Here is a 6,846-nt window from a genome sequence, read left to right as displayed (position 1 = left end):
CTAAGGTGAGCTCATTTCTGCTAGTGAACAAACTAGCTTCCTCAGCACATGTCTTTCTCCTTTCTTAGGAGTTGAAAGTCTTGCCAGTAGAGAGCTACTCATTACCCTATCCTCCACCACAGTGGAGCTGTCACCTCCCCTTCACAGGCAAACAACTCAGGGGCCTTCCCCGTTTGTATCTTACCCTTGCAGTTGTCTGGTGGGTGGAGTCTCCTGCTTCAGAGCTCCTATCTTCCTCCCCAGTCAGAGGTTGAGAGGTCTGTAAGGGGTGACTATCTCACTATCATAACCCTCTTACAGATTGTTGGTGGAGCTTTGTCCCTAATCACTCTGTTGCTTGACATTAGCCATTTACAATCCCCAATTTAACTGCATCTCCCCTGCCCCACCACACTGCAACCTTGCTAAGTATGGCACCCTTGGCAACTTCACTGACCAATATTCCATTAATTTACAGATCCTTTCTCTCTAGTTGTGTTATATTTTGCACAATTCCTGAGCTCCTCAGAGAATTACCTGACTTCCTGGATACCTTGCTAAATTGCTTCACAAACTCCCATGTCCTCACAATCCTTTTTATTGATTTCCCCTGGGAGATCTCTCTTCCTCCTACTGAATGCCTTGACACCCCAGTGATGCCACACAGAGAAAAATCTAATGAACACCCACACAAGTCAGCATGATATAATTAAGAGTTGAGGTTCTGAAGTCAAACTGCCTCAATTCAGTTTTGCCCTTCCCTAAAGAACATTACCATTTACTAACAAGAACTTGATAAAATTACTTAGTCTTTCTGTTTCTCAAATAAATAAAAAATAATTATGGAAACCTTAGTTATATAGTTGATAAGGTAGATCTGATTGATAATATGTCCAATTAAATATCCTAAAAAGGGAATACGCTTCTCTTTCAATTGCCCATGAATACTCACAAAAACTATTAGGCCACAAAGAAAAGCCGCAGCAAAGTCCGAACAGTAAACAGTAAAGACAGTATTCTCTAATTACAACACAATATAACTAGAATTTAATAAAAATCTGAAGGACAAAACTTCTTCTATGTGGAAATTTAAAACTATTTTAAACAATGCTTAGAACAAAGAGAAGTCACCAACTGAAACTGTAGACAATGATAACATACACAGACTTGTGATGTCACTTGCTGCAGCCAGCCTGCACTCCACGTGTTCCTGTGTCTCAGCCTCCTGGCTCTTCTGCTCCCAGCCTCCGCAGATCGCAATGCAGGAAGAAATCACCACACTAGCCATTGACAATGGCTTTGACATGCGTAAAGTTGGCTTTGCTGGGGATGATGACCCCTAGACGTGTTCCCATTTATTGTCAGGCACCCAACACCAGGGCGTCATGGTGAGCATGAGGCAGAAGGACAGCTACATGGGTGACAAGGCCCAGAGCAATTGCTGCACCCTGACCATGAAGTACCACATGGAGCGCGGCATCATCACCAACTGAATTGGGGAAAACCTGGCTCCACACCTTCTATAATGAGCTACATGTTGCTCTGGAGGAGCACCTGGGACTGCTGACTGAGGCACTCCTGAACCTCAAGAGCAACCGACAGAAGATGACTATGATCACGTTTGAGACCTTCAACACCTGGGTCATGTGCATGGCCATCCAGGCTGTGCTATCCCTTTATGTGTCTGCTCACACCTCTGGTATTGTCATGGGCCCTAGGGATCTACTAGGGCTACACCCAACCTCAGTCATCCTGGGTCTGGACTTTGCTGGCTGGGACCTGGCTGACTTCCTCATGAAGCTCCTCATGGAGCATGGCTACAGCTTCACCTCCACCACTGAGCAAAAATCAAGAAGAACTCTGCTGTGTCACCCTGGACTTGCAGCAGGAGATGGCCACCACTTTGTCCTCCTCCTACCAGGAGAATTATGAGCATCCAGATAGCCAGGTGATCACATGAGCAATGAGTGGCTCTGGTATCCAGAGAAGCTCTTTCATTTCTCCTTCCTGGGTATTGAGCCCTGTGAGACCATATCCATGAGATTACCTTCAACTCCATCATGAAGTGTGATGTTGACATTTAGAAGGACCTGTATGTCAACATGGTGTGTCTGGTGGGACCATCATGTACTCTGACATTGCCAATAAGATGCAGAAATAGATTACTGCCCTGGCTCGCAGCACAATGAAGGTCAAGATCATCATTCTTCCTGAAAGTAAATACTTAGTGTGGATTAGAGACTCCATCCTGGCCTCACTGTCCACCTTTCAGCAGATGTGGATCAGCAAGCAGAAGAAGGACAAGTCAGGCCCCTCCATCATTCACTGCAGATGTTTCTAAATGGTCTGCAAGAAGATTCACTGCATTTGCTGCATGAGGTGACTCAGAAGTATACGTTTGCCTCCCCTCCTGCTGGCCTCATGAAACTGGAATAAACCTTTGAAAGAAAGTTGTCATTGAAGGTTGTATCTATTATTAGCACTGGATTGTACACTTTGCTGCTGACTTTGATGTTGTATTCAAGTTAAGTGTTCCCTTGTATGTGTTTAAAACCCTGCATATATCTTTGATTTAAATCCTTAGTACATGTGGCTTAGTCACTTTCTAACTAAGGTGAAAGAACGGTTTATAGAAGAGAAATCCATTGGCTTGGTGAGAATTTGCAAGACCATCAATTTCTTGATATGTGCAGAGTATTAATGTGTAAGAACTGACTATTCCAGGATTTCTCTAGAGGCTGGCAAGAGTTCTTGGACCACTTGTTATTTCTGTCTTGCTAGTCTTATAGGGTTGGCAAAGTCCAAGCCTTCTCACTCAGTTTCCTTTCTTGCCTGATATTTCCCTGCCAGAACACGGTGGGTCATTACTTGCTCTGAATTGGAAAAGGTTTTGCATTTACACCTGTAAATTTATTCATCGTTTTAATCTATGTCATTCTCCAGGGGCCATCTCTGAGAGAGCCAGACTGGTGAATTAAATGGAGATATGATAGTGAATCCTTCACCACCTTTGAATCCTTCAGGTCTTTAATGGTGGCATTAATGTCTGCCATTGTCCCTGGTATATGATGTTATTTTTATTTACTATCTTGGCGAAGCTGGTAGTTTCAGCAGTTTCCACATGGCTTTCCACACTATTACAGCTTTTATGCTTGCATATTGGGGTTGTGGGGTATACTCCAAATCCCAAATATACCAATTTCAGTTATGTACTTGGGGTTTGAGGAAATGACCTTTGGGTGGGTCCATAGAACCAATGGGTATATGATGAGCCAGATTTTAGCCAGGACTCCATTAATTAGTCCTTGTAGGCCCAACTCGCATAGAGGGGCCATCTGTGTTGGTGCTTTTGGTTAATGTTAACTCAGATCCTGTGTCAAATAGTCCTAAAACAGTCTGGTTAGTCTTCTTCTCACACTGTATAATCACTTAAGTAATTGGCTATGGGTCCCTTTGGGGGAAGGACTGGGGAAATCATCACCTTATACATTTTTTTTAAAAAAGATTTTATTTATTTATTTGACAGAGAGAGACACAGCGAGAAAGGGAACACAAGCAAGGGGAGTGGGAGAGAGAGAAGCAGGCTTGCTGCAGAGCAGGGAGCCTGACGCAGGGCTCGATCCCAAGACTCTGGGATCATGACCTGAGCCGAAGGCAGACGCTTAACGACTGAGCCACCCAGGGGCCCCTCATCACCGTGTACATTTACCATGATGTTGCTAGATCCTTCCTTCTAGAGACTCAGCTACCTCTTCAGTCAATGGGATTCAGATCTGAAAATGGCCCAGATCTGGGAACTGAGCAAGGGATTATGACTTTTTATAGGGATATGACCACCCTTAGCCCCCTGCTCTAGTATTCTTGGTTTTTGCTGATTGTAGAGTTAAAAAAACCATACTTGTTCAATTTCACTGTTAACCTAAAACTACTCTGAAAAATAGTTTATGAATTAAAAAAAAAATTATCCCCTCCTTCGTATATTTCTTTGGACTTTATTATCACAGAGAGTAGGAGAGTATAGTTCTGTCCTACTCTTTTGCCCCTAGGGACACCATCTCTATTAACCACCTCCACAACTTCTTCAGATTAAGCCCCTTCAACCGCTTTTCTGACCTTGTCCATCACTGTGGGCAGCTTCCTGGCCTTTGTTACTTTAGAGCTCCATTATCCCCATGGATGTTCATGAGCTCAGCGCTATGCCTGCCTCTTCCTCTGTCAACCCAGTCTATAGAAGAGCTACCACTGAACTTTCTAGTGATATTACTGCCCTTCTCACCAGGACATTCCTTGTGGCCTTCATGCATGGGTTGTCCTCAAGGTCCTCCTCTGAAACTTTGGGGGCTCTTCTGGCTTTACGTTGTGTATTACAGCATTCTCACTTCACTCAGCCTTTCTATTTCTTCTATTTCTATTTCTACTCTCTGCAAGAGCAACCGAGGCACTTCCACTTGTCTGAGAATTAGGCATCATCTTATCCAGCCTCCTCATCCATGAGTTTACCACATCAGCTGGGGTCCTTTCCAGGGTATTAAATTCCATATTCTGAAAAAGTGTCCCTAAGCCACTTCTTGCTTATTGAGCCTATGTATTAAGCACTTGTGTGGTATTGGAGTGGAACTGGAGATATTGATATGAACTCATGGTTTGTAATATATTAATACAGATAGAACTATATAGATATGTGTATGTATATGAATACTTATATTTTCTTTTTGGGGGGTTTCCTTTTTTAAATTTAAATTCAATTAATTAACATATAGTATATTATTAGTTTCAGAGGTAGAGTTCAGTGATTCATCAGTCACGTAGAACACCCAGTGCTCATTCCATCATGTGCCCCCCTTAATGCCCATCACCCAGTTACCCCATCCCCACACCCACCAGCCCTCTAGCAACACTGTTTGTTTCCTATAGTTAAGAGTATCTTATGGTTTGTCTCCCTCTCTGTTTTCATCTTATTTTATTTTTCCCAGGTTTGTTTCTTTTACTAACTGGAATCATGCCATATGTATTGTCTTTTGATGTGTTTGTTAGAGATGTTCTCAGCCTAGCACACTCCTTTTATCCATTATATATTCCACAGAATTAGTGTCACTGTTTGGGTTGCTTCATTCTGCTGTTATAATTATGCCCACTTTTGTGCATAAACTTGAGCACAGGGGCTGGAATTTGAGAGGAAGAATGCCAGTTTGAGCCCTTGGCAATCGAGGTGAAGGCATGTTGACTTGGCATTGAGCAGGTGGCAGGCCCTGCATGTTGACTCGGGCAGGAGGGTGGCTGGACTGTGAATTTGGGACCTACAGGCCGATGGCATAGTGTGTGACAGGGACGTGGCTGGTTTTGCTTCTAACTTTTGTTTTTCTCGGAAACTCTCTCTCTCCTTCTATTCTAAATGAAAGCCTTGCTGGATAGAGTATTCAATTGATCATGCTGCTCTCTTCTGGCCTGCAGAGTTTCTGCTGAAAAACCCACTGATAGCCTTGTGGGGTTTCCCCTATATGTAACTGCTATCCTTTCTCTTGCTGCTTTTAAAATTCTCTCTTTATCACTACTTTTGGCCATTCTTATTTACTTTGTGTCTTGGTGCAGACCTCTTTGGGTTGGTTTTGTTGGGGGCTCTCTGTGCCTCCTGGATCTGGATTTCTCTTTTCTTCCCCAGATTCAGGAAGTTTTCAGCTATTATTTCTTCAGACAAATCTTCTGCCCCCTTTTCTCGCTCTTCTCCTTCTGGGATCCCTATCATGTGACTGTTATGCTTGACAGTGTTGCTGAGTTCTCTGGGTCTATTCTCATTTTGCGTATTTTTTCCCCCTCTCTTCTGCTCTGTCCTCCAGGTGGCTGATCTGTTCTTCTACTTCCTCTTGTTTGCTATTTTTATTTCCATTTAGTGAGTCCAATAGCTCTAATTGGTTCTTTTTTACGTCTCCCATGTCTTGGTGGAGGGTCTCATGGAGGTTCTACACTCTTTTCTCAAGTCCAATGAGTATCTTTATGAGCATTACTTTAAATTCTCTATCAGACATATTACTTATCTCCATTTCGCTTAGGTCTCCTGCTCTGATTGTGTTCTGCTCTTTCATTTGGGACATATTCCTCTGTCTCCTCATTCTGTCTATTGCTATGTCTGTTTCTCTGTGTTAAGCACCTGTGTGGTACTGGAGTGGAACTGGAGATATTGATATGAACTCATGGGTTTGTAATATATTAATACAGATAGAACTATATAGATATGTGTATGTATATAAATACTTGTATTTTCTTTTTTGGGGGATTTCCTTTTTTTAATTTAAATTCAATTAATTAACATACAGTGTATTATTAGTTTCAGAGGTAGAGTTCAGTGATTCATCAGTCAGCTACGTCTCCTACACTTGAAGGTAGTGGCTTTATGAAGAAGAGGTCCTACAGCTCAATGTCTCCTTTTCACAGGAAAATAGTGCTTCAGGGGGTCTCCTATGTGTGTTGCTACAGGGGTCTCCTACCGTTATGGCTGGGATGTGTTTGCCTTCAGTCCAGCCTGTGATGGCTCTCTGCCTGTTGTGGGTAGAGTCTGGTGCTTGTGGTGTTAGTGGGCTGGTCCAGGGCTGCCTTGGGCTTGAGTTGAGTCAGACCAGGTGTTTGCCAGAGATGAAGTAGTACCAAACTGCAGGCACTTTCCCTGTGTTGTCCCTTGAGAAGCTTTTGTTGGTGTGTGGGGCCTGCGGTCAGACCAGCTGCCTGGCCCCGGCCCACTGGTGGGGTCAGAGTCAGACTGTGTGTGGTTATCTTCCCCTCTCCCTGGAGCAGGACTCACTTTGGAGTGGTGCTGGCCCTTGTCTGGGCTGCACGCACACTGCCAGGCTTGTGGCGCTGCTTTGATGGGATCTT

General features: G+C 43.6%; 1 pseudogene; it reads left to right on the top strand.

Moving 5' to 3' along the window:
• Positions 1 to 1,238: 1,238 nt before the first annotated feature.
• On the top strand, positions 1,239 to 2,320 carry LOC118555313 (actin, cytoplasmic 1 pseudogene; annotated as a pseudogene).
• The last annotated feature ends 4,526 nt before the right edge of the window (positions 2,321 to 6,846 follow it).

The sequence above is a fragment of the Halichoerus grypus genome, chromosome 13 (genome assembly GCF_964656455.1).
Source record: "Halichoerus grypus chromosome 13, mHalGry1.hap1.1, whole genome shotgun sequence".
Taxonomy (NCBI): Eukaryota; Metazoa; Chordata; class Mammalia; order Carnivora; family Phocidae; genus Halichoerus; species Halichoerus grypus.
This window is presented reverse-complemented; position numbering and strand designations above follow the sequence as displayed.